Below are 24,823 nucleotides of genomic sequence, written 5' to 3'. Positions count from 1 at the left end.
ACAAATTATGGTCACCAGGAGTTAAGGCCGGGGGCAGGGGAGGGATAAATTGGGAGATTGGGATTTACATATACACCCAACTATATATAAAATAGATAACTAATAAAACCTTGCTGTATAGCACAGGGAACCCTACTCAATACTCTGTAATGGCCTATATGGGAAAAGAATATAAAAAATAAAATTCTAAAAGAAAAGGAGTGGATAAATGTATGTATATATATATATATATATATATATAACTTGGTTCACTCTGCTGTACACCAGAAACTAACACAACATTGTAAATCAACTATACTCCAATAAATTTTTTTTAAAAAGGATTACTGTTAATTAAAGAAAACCAGACATCTCAAGTTATAAATTTAGTACTTTTCTATGTATGGGAAGATGCAAGAGTCTGGGTTCCTTGAAACCATTCCTTTGATATACACCTTAGCTATCTAAGGCCAGTATCCTGTTCTTCCCCATCCTGAGTTCCCTCAGGGTCCACCGTTAGGAGCAGAGGTTGCTGATGGCTTGATGGCTGCAGCACCCTTTGTTTGATGATATGGCAGGCAACAATTTTCATTCATAACCTATAAACCAATTCTTACCAAAGTGTTAACTGGTTATTTAGTAGTAATTTAGTAGGAGGTCCAAGAAGGTCTTGATGGGGAAGGAAAGAGTTTGGGCAACAAAGTAAGAAATCATGGAGTCAATTATGCCCTAGATATTTTATTTAAATATTAAAATTGTTAGATCACTAAATGTAATTATAATATTATGCACAAACATCAAGTATATCTTGTAAGGGGAGGACTGAAGGAAGCCAAACTGGTTTGCGCTTAAAGGGTGTGAATTGAAACACCTCAGATGTGAGATTATCTTAGCTGAGAGAGGGAAGAATGAATTTTGAATGACTTAATGTCCACATTGATCAATAACTAAGCACTCGAGTTGAGGAAATGGAGGAAGAGTAAGACGCGGAGACCAACTTCCTCCCCACAGATACAGCAGAAATACATCTACACGTGGAACGGCTCCTATAGAACACCCACTGAATGCTGGCAGAAGACCTCAGACCTCCCAAAAGGCAAGAAACTCCCCCCGTACCGGAGTAGGGCAAAAGAAAAAACAGAGACAAAAGAATAGGGATGGGACCTGCACCAGTGGGAGGGAGCTGTGAAGGAGGAAAAGTTCCCACACACTAGGAAGCCCCTTTGTGGGCGGAGACTGCAGGTGGTGGAGGGGGGAAGCTTTGGAGCCACGGAGGAGAGCGCAGCCACAGGGGTGCAGAGGGCAAAGCGGAGAGATTGCCGCACAGAGGATCGGTGTCGACCAGCACTCACCAGCCCGAGACACTTGTCTGCTCACCCACCGGGGTGGGCAGGGGCTGAGAACTGAGGCTCGGACTTCAGTTGCACGGAGAGGACTGGAGTTGGCGGCGTGAACACAGCCTGAAGGGGATAGTGCACCACAGCTAGCCAGGAGGGAGTCCGGGGAAACATCTGGACCAGCCGAAGAGGCAAGAGACTTTTTCTTCCCTCTTTGTTTCCTGGTGAGCGAGGAGAGGGGATTAAGAGCGCTGCTTAAAGGAGCTCCAGAGACAGGTGAGAGCCGCGGCTAAAAACGCGGACCCAAGAGAAGTGCATGAGACGCCAAGGCTGCTGCTGCCGCCACCAAGACGTCTGTGTACGAGCACAGGTCACTATCCACACCTCCCTTCCGGGGAGCCTGTGCAGCCCGCCACTGCCAGGGCCTGTGATCCATGGACAACTTCCCCAGGAGAACACATGGTGCGCCTCAGGTTGGTGCAACGTCATGCCAGCCTCTGCCACTGCAGTCTCACCCCGTATTCGTAACCCTCCCACCCCCGGCTTGAGTGAGCCAGAGCCACCAAATCAGCTGCTCCTTTAACCCCGTCCTGTCTGAGCGAAGAACAGACGCCCTGAGGCAACCTACACACAGTGCCGGGGCCAAATCCAAAGCTGAACCCCAGGAGCTGTGTGAACAAAGAAGAGAAAGGGAAATCCCTCCCAGCAGCCTCAGTAGCAGCAGATTAAATCTCCACAATCAACTTGATGAACACTGCATCTGTGGAATACCTGAATAGACAATGAATCATCCCAAATTAAGGAGGTAGACTTTGTGAGCAAGATATATTATTTTTTTCCCCTTTCCCTCTTTTTGTGAGTGTGTATGTGTATGCTTCTGTGTGAGATTTTGTCTGTATAGTTTTGCTTTCACCATTTGTCCTAGGGTTCTCTCCGTCTGTCTTTTTTTTTTTTTTTACTTAAAAAATTTTTTTCTTAATAATTATTTTTTATTTTAATAACTTTATTTTCTTTTATCTTACTATATTTCATTTTATTTTACCCTCTTTCTTTCTTTCTATTTTTTCTCCTCTTTATTCTGAAACATGTGGATGAAAGGCTCTTGGTGCTCCAGCCAGGAGTCAGTGCTGTGCCTCTGAGGTGGGAGAGCCAACATCAGGACATTGGTCCACAAGAGATCTCCCAGCTCCATGTAATATCAAATGGCAAAAATCTCCCAGAGATCTCCATCTCAACAACAACACCCAGCTTCACTCAACGACCAGCAAGCTACAGTGCTGGACATCCTATGCCAAACAACTAGCAAGACAGGAACACAACCCCACCCATTAGCAGAAAGGCTGCCTAAAATCATAATAAGGCCACAGACACCCCAAAACACACCACCAGACATGGACCTGCCCACCAAAAAGACAAGATCCAGTCTCATCCACCAGAACACAGGCACTAGTCCCCTCAACCAGGAAGCCTACACAACCCACTGAACCAACATTAGCCACTGGGGACAGACACCAAAAGCAACGGGAACTACAAACCTGCAGCCGGCAAAAAGGAGACCCCAAACACAGTAAGATAAGCAAAATGAGAAGACAGAAAATCACACAGAAGATGAAGGAGCAAGATAAAAACCCACCAGACCTAACAAATGAAGAAGAAATAGGCAGTTTACGTGAAAAAGAATTCAGAATAATGATAGTAAAGATGATCCAAAATCTTGGAAATAGAATAGACAAAATGCAAGAAACATTTAACAAGGACCTAAAAGAACTAAAGATGAAACAAGCAGTGATGAACAACACAGTAAATCAAATTAAAAATACTCTAGAAGGGATAAATATCAGAATAACTGAGGCAGAAGAACGGATAATTGACCTGGAAGATAAAATAGTGGGAATAACTACTGCAGAGCAGAATAAAGAAAAAAGAATGAAAAGAACTGAGGACAGTCTCAGAGACCTCTGGGACAATATTAAATGCACCAACAGTCGAATTATAGGGGTTCCAGAAGAAGAAGAGAAACAGAAAGAGACTGAGAAAATTTTTGAAGAGATTATAGTTGAAAACTTCCCTAATATGGGAAAGGAAATAGTTAATCAAGTCCAGGAAGCACAGAGAGTCCCTTACAGGATAAAGCCAAGGAGAAACACGCCAAAACATATATTAATCAATCTATCAAAAATTAAATACAAAGAAAACACATTAAAAGCAGCAAGGGAAAAACAACAAATAACACACAAGCGAATCACCATATGGTAAACAGCTGATCTTTCAGCAGAAACTCTGTAAGCCAGAAGAGAGTGGCAGGGTATATTTAAAGTGATGAAGGAGAAAAACCTACAACCAACGTCACTCTAACTGCAAAGATCTCATTCAGATTTGATGGAAAAATTAAAACCTTTACAGACAAGCAAAAGCTGAGAGAGTTCAGCACCACCAAACCAGGTTTAAAACAGATGCTAAAGGAACTTCTCTAGGCAAGAAACACAAGAGAAGGAAAAGACCTACAATAACAAACCTGAAACAATTAAGAAAATGGGAATAGGAACATACATATTGATAATTACCTTAAATGTAAATGGATTAAATACTCCCACCAAAAATCACAGACTGGTTGAATGGATACAAAGACAAGATGCGTATATATGCTGCCTACAAGAGACCCACTTCAGACCTAGGGACACATACAGACTGAAAGTGAGGGGATGGAAAACAATATTCCATGCAAATAGAAATCAAAAGAAAGCTGGAGTAGCAATTCTCATATCAGACAAAATAGACTTTAAAATAAAGACTAGTACAAGAGACAAAGAAGGACACTACATAATGATCAAGGGATTGATCCAAGTAGAAGATATAACAATTTTAAATATCTATGCACCCAACATAGGAGCACCTCAATAGATAAGGCAAATACTAACAGCCCTAAAAGGGGAAATTGACAGTAACACATTCATAGTACGGGACTTTAACACCCCACTTTCACCAATGGACAGATCATCTAAAATGAAAATAAATAAGGAAACACAAGCTTAAAATGATACATTAAACAAGATGGACTTAATTGATATTTATAGGACATTCAGCCCAAAACAACAGAATACACATTTTTCTCAAGTGCTCATGGAACATTCTCCAGGATAGATCATGTCTTGGGTCACAAATCAAGCCTTGGTATATTTAAGAAAATTGAAATTGTATCAAGTATCTTTTCAGACCACAACGCTATGAGACTAGATATCAATCAGAGGAAAAGATCTGTAAAAAATAAAAACACATGGAGACTAAACAATACACTACTTAATAACTAAGTGATCACTGAAGAAATCCAAGAGGAAATCAAAAAATACCTAGAAACAAATGACAATGGAGACACGACGACCCAAAACCTATGGGATGCAACAAAAGCAGTTCTAAGAGGGAAGTGTACAGCAATACAATCCTACCTTAAGAATCAGGAAACATCTCAAATAAACAACCTAACCTATCACCTAAAGCAATTAGAGAAAGATGAAGAAAAAAACCCCAAAGTTAGCAGAAGGAAAGAAATCATAAAGATCAGATCAGAAATCAATGAAAAAGAAATGAAGGAAATGATAGCAAAGATCAGTAAAACTATAAGTTGGTTCTTTGAGAAGATAAACAAATTAATAAAGCATTAGCCAGACTCATCAAGAAAAACAGGGAGAAAACTCAAATAAATAGAATTAGAAATGAAAAAGGAGAAGTAACAACTAACACTGCGGAAATACAAAAGATCATGAGAGATTACTACAAGCAACTCTATGCCAATAAAATGGACAACGTGGAATAAATGGACAAATTCTTAGAAATGCACATGACAAGACTGAAGCAGGAAGATATAGAAAATATGAACAGACCAATCACAAGCACTGAAATTGAAACTGTGATTTAAAATCTTCCAACAAACAAAAGCTAAGGACCAGATGGCTTCACAGGCGAATTCTATCAAACATTTACAGAAGAGCTAACACCTATCCTTCTCAAACATTCCAAAATATAGTAGAGGGAGGAACACTCCCAAACTCATTCTATGAGGGCACAATCACCTTGATACCAAAACCAGACAAGGATGTCACAAAGAAAGAAAACGACAGGCCAATATCACTGATGAACATAGATGCAAAAATCCTCAACAAAACACTAGCAAACAGAAACCAACAGCACATTAAAAGGATGACACACCATGATCAAGTGGGGTTTATGCCAGGAATGCAAGCATTCTTCAATATGCACAAATCAATCAACGTGCTACACCATATTAACAAATTGAAGGAGAAAAACCATATGATCATCTCAATAGATTCAGAGAAATCTTTGACAAAATTCAACAACGATTTATGATAAAAACCCTGCAGAAAGTAGGCATAGAGGGAACTTTCCTCAACACAATAAAGGTCATATATGAGAAACCCACAGCCAACATCGTTTTCAATGATGAAAAACTGAAAGCATTTCCACTAAGATCAGGAACAAGACAAGGTGGCCCACTCTCACCACTCTTATTCAACACAGCATTGGAAGCTTTAGCCACAGCAGTCAGAGAAGAAAAGGAAATAAAAGGAATCCAAATTGGAAAAGAAGTAAAGCTCTCAGTGTTTGCAGATGTCATGATACTCTACATAGAGAATCCTAAAGATGATACCAGAAAATTACTAGAGCTAATCAATGAATTTAGTAAAGTAGCAGGATACAAAATTAATGCACAGAAATCTTTGGCATTCCTATACACTAATGATGAAAAATCTGAAAGTGAAATCAAGAAAATACTCCCATTCACCAATGCAACAAAAACAATAAAATATCTAGGAATAAACCTACCTAAGGAGACAAAAGACCTGTATGCAGAAAATTATAAGACACTGATGAAAGAAATTAAAGATGATACAAACAGATGGAGAGATATACCATATTCTTGGATTGGAAGAATCAACATTGTGAGAATAACTCTACTACCCAAAGCAATCTACATATTCAATGCAATCGCTATCAAACTACCACTGGCATTTTTCACAGAAATAGAACAACAAATTTCACATTTTGTATGGAACACAAAAGACTCCGAATACCCAAGCAATCTTGAGAACGAAAAATGGAGCTGGAGGAATCAGGCTCCCTGACTTCAGACTATGCTACAAAGCTAAAGTAATCAAGACAGTATGGTACTGGCACAAAAACAGAAAGATAGATCAATGGAACAGGATAGAAAGCCCAGAGATAAACCCATGCACATATGGTCAACTTATCTTTGATAAAGGAGGCAGGAATGTACAGTGGAGAAAGGACAGCCTCTTCAATAAGTGGTGCTGGGAAAACTGGACAGGTACATGCAAAAGTATGAGATTAGGTCACTCCCTAACACCATACAAAAAAATAAGCTCAAAATGGATTAAAGACCTAAATATAAGGCGAGAAACTATCAAACTCTTAGAGGAAAACATAGGCCGAACACTCTATGACAAATCACAGCAAGATCCTTTTTGACCCACCTCCTAGAGAAATGGAAATAAAAACAAAAATAAACAAATGGGACCTAATGAAACTTTAAAGCATTTGCACAGCAAAGGAAACCATAAACAAGACCAAAAGACAACCCTCAGAATGGGAGAAAATATTTTCAAATGAAGCAACTGACAAAGGATTAATCTCCAGGATTTACAAGCAGCTCATGCAGCTCAATAACAAAAAAATAAACAACTCAATCCAAAAATGGACCAAAGACCTAAATAAACATTTCTCCAAAGAAGATGTACAGACTACCAACAAACACATGAAAGAATGCTCTACATCATTAATCATTAGAGAAATACAAATCAAAACTACAATGAGATATCATCTCACACCAGTCAGAATGGCCATCATCAAAAAATCTAGAAACAATAAATGCTGGAGAGGGTGTGGAGAAAAGGGAACACTCTTGCACTGCTGGTGGGAATGTGAATTGGTACAGCCACTATGGAGAACAGTATGGAGGTTCCTTAAAAAACTACATATAGAACTACCATATGACCCAGCAATCCCATTACTGGGCATATACCCTGAGAAAACCATAATTCAGAAAAAGTCATGTACCAAAATATTCATTGCAGCTCTATTTATAATAGCCCAGAGATGGAAACAACCTAAGTGTCCATCATTGGATGAATGGATAAAGAAGATGTGGCACATATATACAATGGAATATTACTCAGCCATAAAAAGAAACGAAATTGAGCTATTTGTAATGAGGTGGATGGACCGTCACTCTGTCATACAGAGTGAAGTAAGTCAGAAAGAGAAAGGCAAATACCGTATGCTAACACATATATATGGAACTTAAGAAAAAATATGTCATGCAGAACCTAGGGGTAAGACAGGAATAAAGACACAGACCTAGTAGTGAATGGACTTGAGGAAATGGGGAGGTGGAATCATAAGCTGTTACAAAATGAGAGAGTGATATGGATATATATACACTACCAAAGGTAAAATAGATAGCTAGTGAGAAGCAGCCGCATAGCACAGGGAGATCAGCTTGGTGCTTTGTGACCACCTAGAGGGGTGGGATAGTGAGTGTGGGAGGGAGGGAGATGCAAGAGGGAAGAGATATGGAAACACATGTATAACCACTACGATCAGGAGCAAGACAAGGTTGCCCACTCTGACCACACTTATTCAACATAGTTTTGGAAGTTTTAGCCACAGCAATCAGAAAAAAAAAGAAATAAAAGGAATCCAAATCGGAAAAATAAAGTAAAGCTGTCAGTGTTTGCAGATGACATGATACTCTACATAGAGAATCCTAAAGATGCTACCAGAAAACTACTAGAGCTAATCAATGAATTTGGTAAAGTAGCAGGATACAAAATTAATGCACAGAAATCTTTGGCATTCCTATACACTAATGATGAAAACTCTGAAAGTGAAATCAAGAAAATACTCTCATTTACCTCTGCAACAAAAAGAATAAAATATAAAGGAGTAAACCTACCTAAGGAGACAAAAGACCTGTATGCAGAAAACTATAAGACACTGGTAAAAGAAATTAAACATGATACAAATAGATGCAGAGTTATACCATGTTCTTGGAATGGAAGAATCAACATTGTGAAAATGAATCTACTACCCAAAGCAATCTATAGATTCAATGCAATCCCTATCAAAACCACTGGCATATTTCACAGAACTAGAACAAAGAATTTCACAATTTGTATGGAAACACAAAAGACCCCGAATAGCAAAAGCAATCTTGAGAACGAAAAATGGAGCTGGAGGAATCAGGCTCCCTGACTTCAGACTATGCTACAAAGCTACAGTAATCAAGACAGTATGGTACTGGCACAAAAACAGAAAGATAGATCAATGGACCAGGATAGAAAGCCCAGAGATAAACCCATGCACATATGGTCACCTTATCTTTGATAAAGGAAGCAAGAATATACAGTGGAGAAAAGACAGCCTCTTCAATAAGTGGTGATGGGAAAACAGGACAGGTACCTGTAAAAGTATGAGTATGCCCCCTCCCCAAATTCATGTCCTTTTTCCATGCAAAATACTTTCACCTAATCCTATGGCCCTCAAAGATTTAACCTAGTCTAGCATCAACTCTAAGTCCAAAATTTCATGCATGTAAGATGTGAGACTTGAGGTATGATTCATCCTGAGTCAAAATTCCTCTCCAGCTGCAAACCTGTGAAATCAGAAAAGTTATCTTCTTTCAAAATACAATGATAGGACAGGCATAGGATAGACATCTACCTTCCAAAAGGGAGAAATCAGAAAAAAAGAAAGGGTCCCAAGCAAGTCCAAAAACTAGCAAGTCAAACTCCATTAAATGTTAAGGCTGTAGAATAATACTTTTAGGCCTCCTTCTCTGTCCTCCAGGCCCACTGACAAAATCCTATGAGTCTGACTGTCTTCTTTCATTTCATGATGTTTCTGTACCCTTCAGTACAAGCTGACAGCATATCTGCTGAGATAGCTGCTTAGATCTGTGAGTCATACCATAATCTCTTTTTGGAGTGATGATCTAGCCATAACCTGGTATTCTCTCCAGAACACACTTTCTTGTGTTTTGCAATATGGATAGGTTGAGAATTTTCCAGATCTCAAATTCTGGTTCCTTTTTGCTTTTCGCTTAACAATTTCTTCTTCAATTTATCTCTCTCCTCTCACATTCTACTATGAATACTTAGGAATCTCCTCAACTAAATATCAAAATTCATCACTCACATGTCTTACCTTCTATGAATTAAATATGACATTGCCTGCCATATCAGTAAACAAAGGATGCTGCAGCCATCAAGCCATCACATTACAGCCACCCCACAATGAGCCCTGAGGGAACTCAGGATGGAGACAGGATGCCCACCATCTAGCAGTCAGCTGCTGCAGCCTCCCCTGACAGTGCACCCTGAGATGAGAGAATACAGTACACTGGTCCCAGATAGGTGAGGTGCACATGAAAGGAATGATTTCAGACACTTGCATCTTCCCATACATAGAAAAGTGCTAAATTCCTTATTTTGAGACATCTGGTTTTCTTTAATTAATATTAATTAATTAATTATTAATATATGGAATCTAAAAAAAATGGTTCTGAAGAACCTAGGGGCAGGACAGGAATAAAGACGCAGATGTAGAGAATGGGTTTGAGGACACAGGGAGGAGGAAGGGTAAGCTGGGATGAAGTGAGAGAGTGGCATGGACTTATATATATTACCAAATGTGAGATAAGTAGCTAGTGGGAAGCAGCCACATAGCACAGGGAGGTCAGCTCGGTGCTTTGTGACCACCTAGAGGGGTGGGATAGGGAGGGTAGAAGGGAGATGCAAGAGGGAGGGAATATGGGGATATATGTATACATATAGCTGATTCACTTTGTTGTACAGGAGAAACTAACACACAATTGTAAAGCAATTATACTCTAATAAAGATGTTAAAAAAAAACAGTAATCTTTTGATGTTCCAACTACCTGTATATCCTGCCTCCTTTTTATGTCTTTGGATCAGTCCCTTGCAGCTATCTGAGAGGCTGTGTCCCAGGCTTAAGTCCTCAGTTTTGTCCACCAAATAAAACATAACTCTCAACATTTAGGTTGTGTATTCTTTTTTTTAAAACATCTTTATTGGAGTATAATTGCTTTACAATGGTGTGTTAGTTTCTGCTTTATAACAAAGTGAATCAGTTATACATATACATATGTTCCCATATCTCTTCCCTCTTGCATCTCCCTCCCTCCCACCCTCCCTATCCCACCCCTCTAGGTGGTCACAAGCCCAGGAGCTGATCTCCCTGTGCTATGTGGCTGCTTCCCACTAGCTATCTGTTTTATATTTGGTAGTGTATATATGTCCATGCCACTCTCTCACTTCATCCCAGCTTACCCTTCCTCCTCCCCGTGTCCTCAAGTCCATTCTCTACATCTGCGTCTTTATTCCTGTCCTATCCCTAGGTCCTTCAGAACCTTTTCTTTTTTTATATTCCATATTTGTTTTTCTCTTTCTGACTTACTTCACTCTGTATGATAGACTCGAGGTCCATCCATCTCACTACAAATATAGGTTGTGTATTCTTTTTTTCTGTCAACACTTCCACCAAACTATAGAACAGAATTTAGTCAAGTTTTTTGCCACTTTGTAAAAAGACTCGTCTTCCTTCCAGTGTCAGAGATCTCACCAAAAGCACTTTTCATGCTCATATTTCTACCAAGAGTCTCTTCAAAGCAACCCAGTCTTTTTTAAATGTACACCTCAAAACTCTTCTTGCCTCTATCCATTACCCAGTCCCAAAGTCACCTCCACAGTTTTAGGTACTGGAGGTTAGCACTTCAACATAAGAATATGGGAGGAACACAATTCCATCCATAACACTGCTGAATTATAAAAACAATTTTTTTCCTATAAATGTTTAATTTGTGAGATTTAATTTGGATTTGATTGTTTTACTAATCTCACTTATTACTTTTTTTTAGTGAATTATAGCTGTTCTAGGTATATAACTATATCTGCATCATGTAGTAGTATTCTTCATCCTCTATTCAAGTAATAATAATATGCTCTAGGCACCATTCTAACTGCTTCACATCTATTAACTTAGCTAACCCTCACAGAAACTCTATAAAGATTTCCAGAAGGATCCCTTGTCTGAAAAAAAAAACAAAAACAAAAAAAAGTTTTTAGGCTAAGAAGTACTATTAATATCTTCACATGTTACAATGAGGAAACTGAGACACCAATAAGTTAAGCAGCTTGCCCAGTTCACAAGCTAAGTGTAGAACTGAGATTCTTTTTTTTTTTTAATATTTATTTATTTGGTTGCACTGGTTCTTAGTTGCAGCAGGCGGCTCCTTAGTTGTGGCACACAGGCTTCTTAGTTGTGGCATGTGAACTCTTAGTTGTGACATGCATGTGGGACCTAGTTCCCTGACCAGAGATCGAACCCAGGCTGCCTGTATTGAGAGTGCAGAATCTTAACCACTGCACCACCAAGGAGTTTCCCAGAACTGGGATTCCAACGTAGTCATTCTGGTGAATACACAATACACTCTTTCTTACCTCTTATTTTCATTTCTTCTTTTTTATGTTGACTCCAATGTAGATCCCTGTACAGTTGAAATGATAAAAATGGCAGTGAGTTTGAGAGGAATTATAAGAAGGATGGGAGAGATTTAGAGGATATTTTTCCTTACCACCTGTCAGTTAGGAAATTATAATACCTTCCACATCTGGTTCATGAACTTTATAGAAATATTGTCTCTGAATATTATACATCAATATATAAAAATAGGAAGTAATGTCATAAAACATATATCCATATTAATACAAATAAGTATGTATATTCACTGATATAGATTATTTAACTTAGAAGGACAAAAGCTGAAAATGTTCTGAAGTTGGAGCATAAACTGGGGGCTGGAATAACAGACCTGTGAGAGCCCTTCATCATGGCAGGATGCTTAGAATACAGAGGAAGTCAGTGGAGTCCCCACAGGACAGATGGAAAATGTAGGACCCTTCACCGTGAATAGGCAGACTAACCTATGGTACCAATAACACAGTCCTCTAGTTATCATTCCTCCATAAGACAACTACCTTTCCCCCCCAAAATGTTTAAGCCACTTCAAGAAGGAGCCACTCCATGAACAACTTGTTCCTTTGAGCTCCACAGAAATTCCCCCTGCTTTCCTTTCACTTGTTAGTGGTGAATTGTGCAGGAGTGATCCTACGAAAGTGAGGACAACGGCTCCTGCCAGGAACCAAGAAGAGAGCCCCAAACTCCTTGTCCCCTTCCTTTTCACATTTGCTGAGCAGAGTATGAAAGGGGAAGAGCAATGAAGATGCTTATAGTCTACGAGCACCATGCCTTAGGAAGCTCTGGCCACAGGGGCAGACTCTGGCACCACAATGTCTGGATTCAAATCCTGGCTCCCCACTGCAAGTTGTGTGCGTTTGGACAAGTTATTTTTGTGTCAGTTTTGTCATCTATAAAATGGGAATGATAATGTCCATCTCGAAGGTTTTGTTGCTGTTTGTCATTTGATGGGGGGAGGTGTAAGTTGACGTGTGTTAATATAGTGTGGCATTTCCAGCAGTCATCAGCCTTGGCCCAAGCCCCAACATTAGGATGTTGGTGTGGTTCTCATTTAAACAACTTCTTCCTGGAGTCTTCCTTTGTGGGGGGCGGGTGGACACTTGAAAGAACATTAGCTCTTTCAATCCACTTGAGGATCACTAAATGCTTCTCTAACTACATGGCCCCAAAGATGAGAGAAGCTCAATGATAGTATGCTGGGTGACCTCTGTGCTGATTAGGGTGCCCCAAAATCTGAATCAACCTAAAATATGTCTACCTAAAGTGACAGAGTTGTAAACTGCCTGGACCATAATTAACTTTAAACAATTAGCCAAACAAGGTTACATTCCTCAAGGGAATTAGATGACCCTTGGACAAGCTTATTCAATAAGATTTCTCTGCCCCTAGTATAATTTGAAGTGACCTGGAGAATCTTGTTGGTTGCCAAGGTAGGAAAACTGAGAGCCATGTGGTAACCCTCAGTTCTGGAGAGGACCTGCTCCTTAAATTCTTCAAAAATACCCCCAGAGCATTGGGGAGAGCCTTCCCATGAATTTGTAATTGGGCACAAACACTGGTCTTGGTGAGAATCTTGAGAGTTTGCATCCAAAGCCGCTCTAAAAATTCAAGTGCCTTAAATCATTGCTCTTCTTTAGGGGGAAAAGAGAAGCAAAACTGGTCAACTTCCCTGAGTAAATTGTGAAGCTGGCAAACCTAGCATCCTGCAGATACAGCCCCTCTGTCCTTTCCCAACTTCATCTTCAGAGGGCCACAGGTTCTTGAGCAGCTCCAATGACTCAATCAGGGAGGAAATTTCAATTTGCACAAAGGTTTTAGGGACTTAAAGCTGGACCCAGGAGAATTTTCAGGCTCTTGTGACAGGAACAAAAAGATAAATTATTGATGGAATTATTTCCAATCCTATGCTAGGCCCCAGGGACATTTTTGAGTGGGTTTTCTTTAGTCATTAAATCATACCACCTTGTGTCCTGAATTGGATAGAAAAGGTTTGCAACCAAGGATATCTACTTGTTCAAGAGATTTTTGTGACACCCATCTGTTTTTCTGTATTTCAAATAACAGAACTCTTCCAAGCTTTTTTGTTCCTGGAGAAAACATGAATGTCATAGAAGAAAACAGAATACATTTTTTTCTTATCAAAAAGATTTATCTGATGTATTAAGAGAGTATCAACTAAGGTAAATTAATCCTCAAAGTTATCCCCTTTCCTACCCTAACATTTATTTCCTTCTCCCAGAAGATACATCCCTCCCCTTATCAGAGTCAAGATTCTCGAAATTGCGCCTGAGAATGTTTAAGAGAAGCCATTCAGCTCCTGACTCATCTGGCTTGGATACGAGGCCTCTAACAAAGTAATTAAGGTTAAAGGAGTTTGTAATGGTAGAACCCTCATCCAATAGGACTAGTGGTCTTATAGGAAGGGACACCAGAGGGCACACTCTTCATGTGCATGCACCAAGGAAAGACCACATGAGGACATAGTGAGAAGGTGGCTGCCTGTAAGCCAGGAAAAGAGATCTCACCAGAAACCAACTCTGCCAGATGGACCTTGATCTGAAACTTCCAGCATCTAGAACTGTGGGAAATTTTCTGTTTCCAATTCTGGTTCCAACCAACATTCTCACATCAATTCCAATGTGTAGGGTTTTTTCCCCACACCAAGCTATTCTTCTACACCAGCTGAGTGTCCTATAATTCAACTCATTTCTGACACTACCTGGAAATAGAGGCATATCCCACAGTTTAAGGTCTCAGTCCTACAAGACTGTTCTCCCCCCTTCAGATGCCAATCGTGAATCCAGGTTGTTTCCCATGCTTTTGGCCATCTGGCTATAGATCAGAGACCCCTTCTTTGGGATTGATTACTTTGCTAGAGCAGTTCACAGAACTCAGAGAAACAATATACTTACTGGATTATCAGTTTATTATAAAAGGATGTAACTCGGGAACCACCAGGTGGGACACATGTACTGGGCAAAGTATGGAGAAAGAGCAAGGAGATTCCCTGCCCCCTCCAGGTGCACCACTCTCCCTGAATCTCCTCATGTTCACCAACCTGGAAGCTCTCTGAACCCTGTATGTTGGGTGTTTATGAAGCCTTCATTACATACACTTGATTGATTAAATCATCAGCTGTTGGCAATTGATTCAACCTCCAGCCCCTCTCCCCTTCCTGGAGAGAAGTTGAAAATTCCAGTCCTCTAATCAGTGGTTGGCTTTCCTGGCAACCAGCCCTCATCCTTAGGTGTTTCCCAAAAGCCACCTCATTAACTTAACAAAAGACACCTATTATTGCTCTCATCACAGAAAATTCCAAGTGTTTTAGGAGCTCTGTGCCAGAAATGGGACAGAGACCAAATATATATTTCATATTATAAATCATATTATCACACTGCTATTCAAGTCACTCAGCCTGTGGTATTCTGTTGTGGTAGCCCAAGCAGTACTGAGAAGTAAGTACAATTAGTTCCTCCATTTCACAGACATGGAAATTAAGCACAAGTATGGCATAATTTTTAAGTGGCAGGGCTGAGATTTGAAAACCAGACAGTCCAGTTCTTACTGGTGTAATCCCAATCTCTGCAGTATACCACTATTTATGCTTCAATTAAAAAATTCCACCCAAATGAGCCAAGAAATTCCCACCAGTCTACACACAGAAAGCTAAGGTTATATGAAGGTAGCTCATAACATCCACCATACACAATACAACATTGTCTATAAGTATGACACAGGGTGAACAAGCTAGCAGTGAGCCACATCACATTAATGTCCCAATACAGCACACATCCTTGGCAAACAGTGCAGTTGTTCTCTTGTCATCCAACAGCCATCCTGGGAAGTTCTCCTGTCAACCACAGCCATCCTGACCCTTTCTCCTTTTACCTTCTCTATAAGATGGCTCTGTGAAATCTCCCTGAGGCACCAGTGTCATTTGTTCAATCTTCCCATAACCTAAGCTAATTCTGTTCTTTTTGGTCCTTCCTGCACAAAGAGACTGATGACAACTCATAATGCCATTTACCTTCAAGGAAGTGAGGAAACCTGGGTTCTCAGCCCAGGTTAATTTTGTCCCCAATTGGACATTTGGTAATGTCTGGAGACAATTTTGAAAACAACTGGGGGAGAGGGTACTACTGGCATGCAGATTGTAGAGCCCAGGAATGTTGCTAAAATCCTACAATGCACAGCTAGGCCCCCAAAAGAACTACTCAGCCCAAAATGTCAATAGTGCCAGGGTTGAGAAAATGCTGAAAAGGGAGTCATGTGTTAAGTAAACAGTAGCATTTCAGGTATGGGGTAGGGATGAGGGGAGGGTCATTTACACTCTACTTCTTTCTACCTCTCCTCAAATGTTGCTTTGCACATGATCATAGCCACATACGTTTACTTGGCTCTGTACTTGGCTAAGTGATAAGACAGAAATGCTATCTTGATATCTTTTTTCTTCTGAGTAACTAGGTTTTTTGGAGAGGACCCATCTAAGTTTTTATAGAATCTAAATTCCTGACATAGGTTGAATTTTTCTTGTACATTCATAAATGAAGTATGTTTAGAATTTCTAAAAAATATCATGAGCCATATAATTACTACTTTTAATGTCATGATGTAAAAATATTAACTTTGTATGGTACAAATTTTATTTGGTACAAAATTAAGTATGCAGAGTTACTTAAAAATTAAGTATGCAGGTGTTATTATTATTATTGAAACCATTGCAGACCTAAGAGAACAAATAATCTTTTTCATTTTAATGTCAACAGTGAAACCAGCAGACCATATGATTTTAATTTTATGCTGTTCAGATAAAGCCTTCACAAGTACTTCCTTCAGACCACTCTCCCTAGAAATGACTCCACTGTGCCCTATAACAGACCTGTATTTAACTGCCTCATTCTTTCCCAGAACCTAAACAATTGATTTGAGGCAGATAAACCTCAAATCTACATCTCAAGCTTCAAATGTTCCCCTAATCTTTGATAGCTCATTTATAACTGTCCACCAGACATTCACACCTGAGCATCTTGCCAAGCATCTCAAACCCAATTATGTTTAAAATCCAATCCTTCATCATCCTTCCCTCAGCCAGCTCCTCTTCCTAATTTAGTGCTTTTTTTCAGTCACCAATGATCAGAACTCCTATAAGTGCCTTTAAATTCTACCCTTTCCCCCCTTACCATATCCATCACCAGGTCCTAAAGTTTCAACCACCACAGTGCTTCTGCCATTGTTTTTCTCCTTCCAATTCCCACTCCCACCACTCTAGTTCAGGCCCTGTTTTCAACTCACCTGGACTGTGGTATGAGAGTCCTCATTGATGTCTCTACTCCAGCATCTTCCTGCAGGCAGATGCCTCTTCCAGGTCTGATCATGCCATCCCCTGCCCCAAAGCCTTCAGTGATGCCTATTGCTAAATGCTTCACCCTGCTTCCCAGGGATGTGTAAAATAAGATATTAAAATGTCCTTTGAAAATTAAAGAATATTACTTAAATTTAATTTACTGACATAATTTGTTTTTAAAATTGTTTTATTTTTGATAAAAATCCAGATAATCCTTTAGAGAAACAAACCTCAGAGAACTGATTCCTTAAAAGACTTTGGACAGGAAGACCTGGACACTGAAGATGGAGAATCAGCCTGCAGCCATGAGTTGGGAAAAAAGTTCAGAAAAGGAGAAGAGGAAGGACAGCAACACAACCTGTAATCATGACAATGGTGTGGATGGTTACAAGTGAAATCTTGGCATTGGCTTTTCTGATATTAATTGTATTTTTTTTTTGAAAACCATTCTTGTAGAAGAGTCTTCTTGGAAAGAAATTTCATAACATGAGTTCCTGTTAGTACAGCATTCACAGACCTCAACATGTTATCTGAGTAGCTTGGGGTCTGCTAAAGTTTAGGTGTTGCTATTCCAGATAAGATAGTCTATATGAGCCCTTAAACTAGGAATTCAGAATGAAGAAATTATTTGAGAATAGTAGAATTATATAGTTAATAAATTGTGGGTAGCTTTAACTAAACAATTAGAGTTGATATTTCAGCCTTTTACAATGAGCATGTACAGTCATCCCTCAGTAGGTTGTTGGAATAATGATTATGTAAACCTGTATGTTAGTTATTCTCCATTTTCTGAACACTTCCTATCCAGCTGTAGAGCTGGAAGCATCAAATAGAAGAAGATGAGGTAACCCAGCAATTAGGTGCCACAGGAAATAGGCACCACCCCTATGGCTGGGAGAACCTAAAGAGGCAAAGAGAGACTACTGCTTCAGAACAGGAACTTGGAGGAGATTCCTCCAGAACAAGAATTTAAAAAGACAGAGGTAGAAGGAAGAGAAAAAGAGCAAGAAAGAATTATAGTTTCTCCTCATCTCCCATCTACTAATCACCTACCAATATCTCCTCTTGGTGAAACTAAATAGAAAACCACTGGTAAAGAATATGAGAACTACATTTTGCAGATTCCCACAACAGATTACAAAAAAGTATCAAAGGATAATTGGGGGACTGAAAGAGAAGAGGTAAATATCCATCACCCCTCACCAAAGGGCCCCAAGAAAGAAGTCAACCTGTCTCTGTGATGTGTCCAATTTCTCCATCTCTATAGTTTCTTCCTTTCACAGATACAAGGCAATGACCAAGGAGGTATCTTTCCTCACTTAAAGCAAATATCACTGTCCCAGAAGAAATCCTTTTAACATTAATAATCCTTTAACCTCCTCCTGCCCACATTTGGATTATCTATATATCCTATGTGTAATCAAGAACAATTTTATAAATCATACAAGGTGTGAGGACTGGGGCACTTTTGTAGTAGTATAAAGCATTTAAGCATTTGTTTTTATTTTTCATGTTAATCAAATATATAAGCATGCAAAGAAGAATTACAATAATAAGGTCTGTAGGGGAATTGGGGAAAAAATTCTGACCCTGATTCCTTCCACACTACCGGACCCATTATTCTATAGTTTTTATCCCAGTTTACAGCATCACCATTGAGCAAGACAGAAACATGGGGATCATATTTACCTTTACCTTCATATCTTTTCAGGCATCAAATGATGTGGATTTTTCTTCCTGAATATTTTTCAAACATGTTTCATCACTTCTACTACACATTAGACATTCATTCTTTCTTGCCTAGACAAATACAACAGTTTTCTCAAGTGGTAAGCAAGCAGGAACCCATGTTCAATTGGGAAAACAGACACAGAATGAATTCCTTTAGAGTGAGGACTGCCTTATATACTTATGTGTACTGAGCCCATAGGACAGTGTGTGGCACCCAGGAGTTCAATAAAGAATTTTGTGAATGAATGGATTTGTCCTTTCCATTGGTGTGAATAAAATTTAATTAAGGTGTTTTTATTACTAGAATAACTGTGTATTTTGCCAGCAAATGCCCTATGTTACAGTTTTCTGCCAATCTAATATCCATTTTTCTTTGTTCTTCCTAACAGATATTTGACTTTGTTTTCCTACCTTCCTCACTCCCACTTCCAGAAGGGAGCCTGATTTTTTGATTCAACCAGTTGAAGTAGGCATCTCACCCAGCCACTCTTATTGGTCTAAGTGTGGGCCCCTGCCTAAGATGAACCAGACTCTCCCCCAGGCTTGGACCACTTCTCTCTTGCTTCTATTGAACGGGAATAAGAAAGTATGTTGAACCATTTGCTTCTGGGCATCATTTTGTAACCATGAGGATGCACAACATTAGAAGAAAGTTAATGCTTTGCAAAGAAGATTGGAGAGACAGAACAATTGATATTTTTCTTTGAACTAGTGACTCCATCGACTGTGGAGACTTTGCTATGTCTAGCCTTCCTGTTTTGTAAGATAGTAAATTTTCTCATTAAATGAATTGGAGCTTTCTCTTACTTATAGCCAAGAGAATCCTAAGTGATTTGTTTAATTGTCATCTTCTAATATTTTCTAATAAGTTTCATCTTCCTAATATTAATTGTCATCTTTTAATAATGTAGATTTATACTTCTAAAGGTCATTTTTACTACTTCTAACCTGAAAGATCCCTGCTGGTTAAAAAGTTTTGTCATAGTCAGTGTTTGGAATACAAGTCTGTACTGTATAGGGAAGGGGAAAGTGAGGTGGGAGAGTGAAGGATTTTGTCAAAAGAGTGGGGGAGGGTGGGAGAGAATAACCAATAAATATTTCTCATACATAAGGAAACAGAAACTCAAACAGATGTAAATACTGTAGTTAACATGACCTATTAGGAAAGTTCCTTGGGTTGTTTTCAACCCATAATCTTGCCTGGGTCACTAGAAACTACAATGCTTTCAAACAGTTGGCCTGAGGTCAGGACAAATTCTGCAATCATACAGTTGAGTGAAGTTAATGTAATGATGTGAAATCAATATTTATCTCATTAAATTAGCACCATCTTATGAGCTAGTAGGGTAACTTGGCAATAACTAGAATTTCACCATCAAGATAAGATATACTCTCTGAGCCAGACTGACCTCTGATCATGGAAGAGTATTTTATGGCATGAAACAAATTAAAATATTTTGCCTCTTTTTCACCTAATCTCTACATTCCAGTATTATTTCAACCTAGATTTTTTTCTTGCCTGTGACATCTTCTTCTTCCAACACAGAAAAATATTCTTATTGATGTGATTCACCCTGAGAGATTCAGTTTGATATTTAAGACCTTTCTATTCCTTGTTTTGAATAAAGACTGGAAAAGCTGACAAGGCTCTCCAGAGATTTTTAATATAGTATTATTTCTTATATGCATTATACCACCTAAATCATTCGATAATCAAAATTTCATCCCTCAATACTCCATGACATTTTTCCTTTCAGAAGTCAATTATTCTAAAATTTAAAAAGGAAAATATAAATGAAAGTAATAAAAGAATACATTCAAAAAAAGTCAGTATTATTTTAATTCCAAAACACCCTCAGAAACTTCTAATAGCATGATGAAAGATAGGATAATAGGCTGTGATTCAAATAAAAGACAATGATATCCCTACTCAAAGCACTTCAGTAGGCAATCAGAATACACCATCCTTAAGAACCAACCCCTAAACAACATTAACAAAATGAAGGATAAAAAGCATATGATCGATTGGGACGAGAGGAAGATGGCGGAAGAGTAAGATGCAGAGATCACCTTCCTCCCCACAGATACACCAGAATTACATCTACACGTGGAACAACTCCTACAGAACACCTACTGAACTCTGGCAGAAGACCTCAGACCTCACAAAAGGCAAGAAACTCCCCACATAATGGGGTAGGGCAAAAGAAAAAAGAATAAACAGAGACAAAAGGATAGGGACGGGACCTGCACCAGTGGGAGGGAGCTGTGAAGGAGGAAAGGTTTCCACACACTAGAAGACCCTTCACAGGCGGAGACTGCAGGTGGCGGAGGGGGAAAGCTTCGGAGCCGTGGAGGAGAGCGCAGCCAGAGGGGTGCGGAGGGCAAAGTGGAGAGATTCCCGTACAGAGGATCGGTGCCGACCTGCACTCACCAGCCCAAGAGGCTTGTCTGCTCACCCACTGGGGCGGACGGGGCTGGGAGCTGAAGCTCGGGCTTCCGGGAAAGGACTGGGGTTGGCGGCGTGAACACAGCCTGAAGGGGATAGTGCACCACGGCTAGCCGGGAGGGAGTCCGGGGAAAAGTCTGGACCAGCCGAAGAGGCAAGAGACTTTTTCTTCCCTCTTTGTTTCCTGGTGAGTGAGGAGAGGGGATTAAGAGCGCTGCTTAAAGGAGCTCCAGAGACAGGTGAGAGCCGCGGCTAAAAACACGGACCCCAGAGAAGTGCATGAGACGCCAAGGCTGCTGCTGCTGCCACCAAGACGCCTGTGTACGAGCACAGGTCACTATCCACACCTCCCTTCCAGGGAGCCTGTGCAGCCCGCCACTGACAGCGTCCCAGGATCCAGGGACAACTTCCCCAGGAGAACGCACGGCACGCCTCATGCTGGTTCAGTGTCACGCCGGCCACTGCCACTGCAGGCCCGCCCTGCACTCCGTGCCCCTCCCCACCCCCGGCCCCCGGCCTGAGTGAGCCAGAGCTCCCGAAGTAGCTGCTCCTTTAACCCCATCCTGTCTGAGCGAAGAAGAGATGCCCTCCGGTGACCTACATGCAGAGGCAGAGCCAAATCCAAAGCTGAACCCCGGGAGATGTGCGAAAAAAGAAGAGAAAGGGAGATCTCTCCCAGCAGCCTCAGAAGCAGTGGATTAAAGCTCCACAATCAACTTGATGTACCCTGCATCTGTGGAATACAAGAATAGACAAACAATCATCCCAAATTGAGGAGGTGGACTTTGAGAGCAAGATTTATGATTTTTCCCCTTTTCCTCTTTTTGTGAGTGTGTATGTGTATGCTTCTGTGTGAGATTTTGTCTGTGTAGCTTTGCTTCCACCATTTGTCCTAGGGTTCTATCTGTCCATTTATTTCTTTTAATATTTTTCTTAATAATTATTTTTAATTTTAATAACTTTATTAATTTTATCTTACTTTATCTTCTTCTTACTTTCTTTTTTCCTTCCTTCCCTCCTTCCTTCCTCCCTCGTCCCTTCCCTCCTTTCTTTCTACTTCTACTAATTCACTCTTTCTACATTTTCTCCCTTTTATTCTGAGCCATGTGGATGAGAAGCTCTTGGTGCTGCAGCCAGGAGTCAATGCTGTGCCTCTGAGGTGGGAGAGCCAACTTCAGGACACTGTGCACAAGAGACTTCCTAGCTCCACATAATATCAAATGGCGAAAATCTCCCAGAGATATCCATCTCAACAACAGCACCCAGATTCACTCAATGACCAGCAAGCTACAGTGCTAGACACCCTATGCCAAACAACTAGCAAGACAGGAACACAACCCTACCCATTAGCAGAGAGGTTGCCCCAAATCATAATAAGTCCACAGACACCCCAAAACACACCACCAGACGTGGACCTGCCCACCAGAAAGACAAGATCCAGCCTCATACACCAGAACACAGGCCCTATTCCCCTCCACCAGGAAGCCTTCACAACACACTGAACCAACCTTAGCCACTGGGGACAGACAACAAAAACAACAGGAACTACGAATCTGCAGCCGGCAAAAAGGAGACCCCAAACACAGTAAGATAAGCAAATTGAGAAGACAGAAAAACACACAGCAGATGAAGGAGCAAGATAAAAACCCACCAGACCTAACAAATGAAGAGGAAATAGGCAGTCTACCTGAAAAAGAATTCAGAATAATGATAGTAAAGATGATCTAAAATCTTGGAAATAGAATAGACAAAATGCAAGAAACATTTAACAAGGACATAGAAGAAATAAAGATGAAACAAACAACAAACAACAAACAACACAATAAATGAAAATAAAAATACTCTAGATAGGATCAATATCAGAATAACTGAGGCAGAAGAACGGATAAGTGACATGGCAGATAAAATAGTGGGAATAACTACTGCAGAGCAGAATAAAGAGAAAAGAATGAAAAGAACTGAGGACAGTCTCAGAGATCTCTGGGACAACATTAAATGCACCAACATTCCAATTATAGGGGTTCCAGAAGAAGAGAAACAGAAAGGGACTAAGAAAATTTTTGAAGAGATTATAGTTGAAAACTTCCCTAATATGGGAAAGGAAATAGTTAATCAAGTCCAGGAAGCACAGAGAGTCCCATACAGGATAAATCCAAGGAGAAATACGCCAAGACATATATTAATCAATCTATCAAAAATTAAATACAAAGAAAACACATTAATAGCAGAAAGGGAAACACAATAAGTAACACACAAGCAAATCCCCATAAGGTTAACAGCTGATCTTTCAGCAGAAACTCTGCAAGCCAGAGGGACGGGCAGGACATATTTAAAGTGATGAAGGAGAAAAACCTGCAACAAAGCTTACGCTACCCAGCAAGGATCTCAATCAGATTTGATGGAAAAATTAAAACCTTTACAGAGAAGCAAAAGCTGAGAGAGTTCAGCACCACCAAACAAGCTTTACAACAAATCCTAAAGGAACTTCTCTAGGCAAGAAACACAAGATAAGGAAAAGACCTACAATAACAAACCCAAAACAATTAAGAAAATGAGAATGGGAGTTCCGGGAAGATGGCGGAAGAGTAAGACGCGGAGATCACCTTCCTCTCCACAGATACACCAGAAATACATCTACGCGTGGAACAACTCCTACGGAGCACCTACTGAACGCTGGCAGAAGACCTCAGACCTCCCAAAAGGCAAGGAACCCCCCACGTACCTGGTTAGGGCAAAAGAAAAAACTAAACAGAGACAAAAGAATAGGGACGGGTCCTGCACCAGCGGGAGAGAGCTGTGAAGGAGGAAAAGTGTCCACACACTAGGAGCCCCTTCGCGGGTGGAGACTTCGGGAGGCGGAGTGGGGGAGCTTGGGAGCCGCGGAGGAGAGCACAGCAACAGGGGTGCGGAGGGCAAAGCGGAGAGATTCCAGCGCAGAGGATCGGGCCGACCGGCACTCACCAGCCGAGAGGCTTGTCTGCTCGCCCGCCGGGGCGGGCGGGACTGGGAGCTGAGGCTCCGGCTTTTGTCGGAGCGCCGGGAGAGGACTGAGGTTGGCGGCGTGAACACAGCCTGCAGGGCGTTGGTGCGCCGCGGCTGGCCGGGAGAGAGTCTGGGGAGGGGTCTGGACCTGCCGAAGAGGCAAGAGACTTTTACGTCCCTCTTTGTTTCCTGGTGCACGAGGAGGGGGGATTGGGAACGCTGCTTGGGAGAGCTCCGGAGACGGGCGCGAGCCGCGGCTAAGAGTGCGGAGCCCAGAGACGGACATGGGACGCTAAGGCCGCTGCTGCCGCCGCCAGGAGGCCTGTGTGCGAGCGCAGGTCACTAGCCACACGCCCTTCCGGGGAGCCTGTGCAGACCGCCGCTGCCGGGGTCCCGGGATCCGGGGACGGCTC

This window comes from Leucopleurus acutus, assembly GCF_964270905.1.
Source record: "Leucopleurus acutus genome assembly, chromosome: 21".
NCBI lineage: Eukaryota > Metazoa > Chordata > Mammalia > Artiodactyla > Delphinidae > Leucopleurus > Leucopleurus acutus.
The sequence above is the reverse complement of the archived record's forward strand: the minus strand, read 5'-3'. Positions refer to the sequence as shown.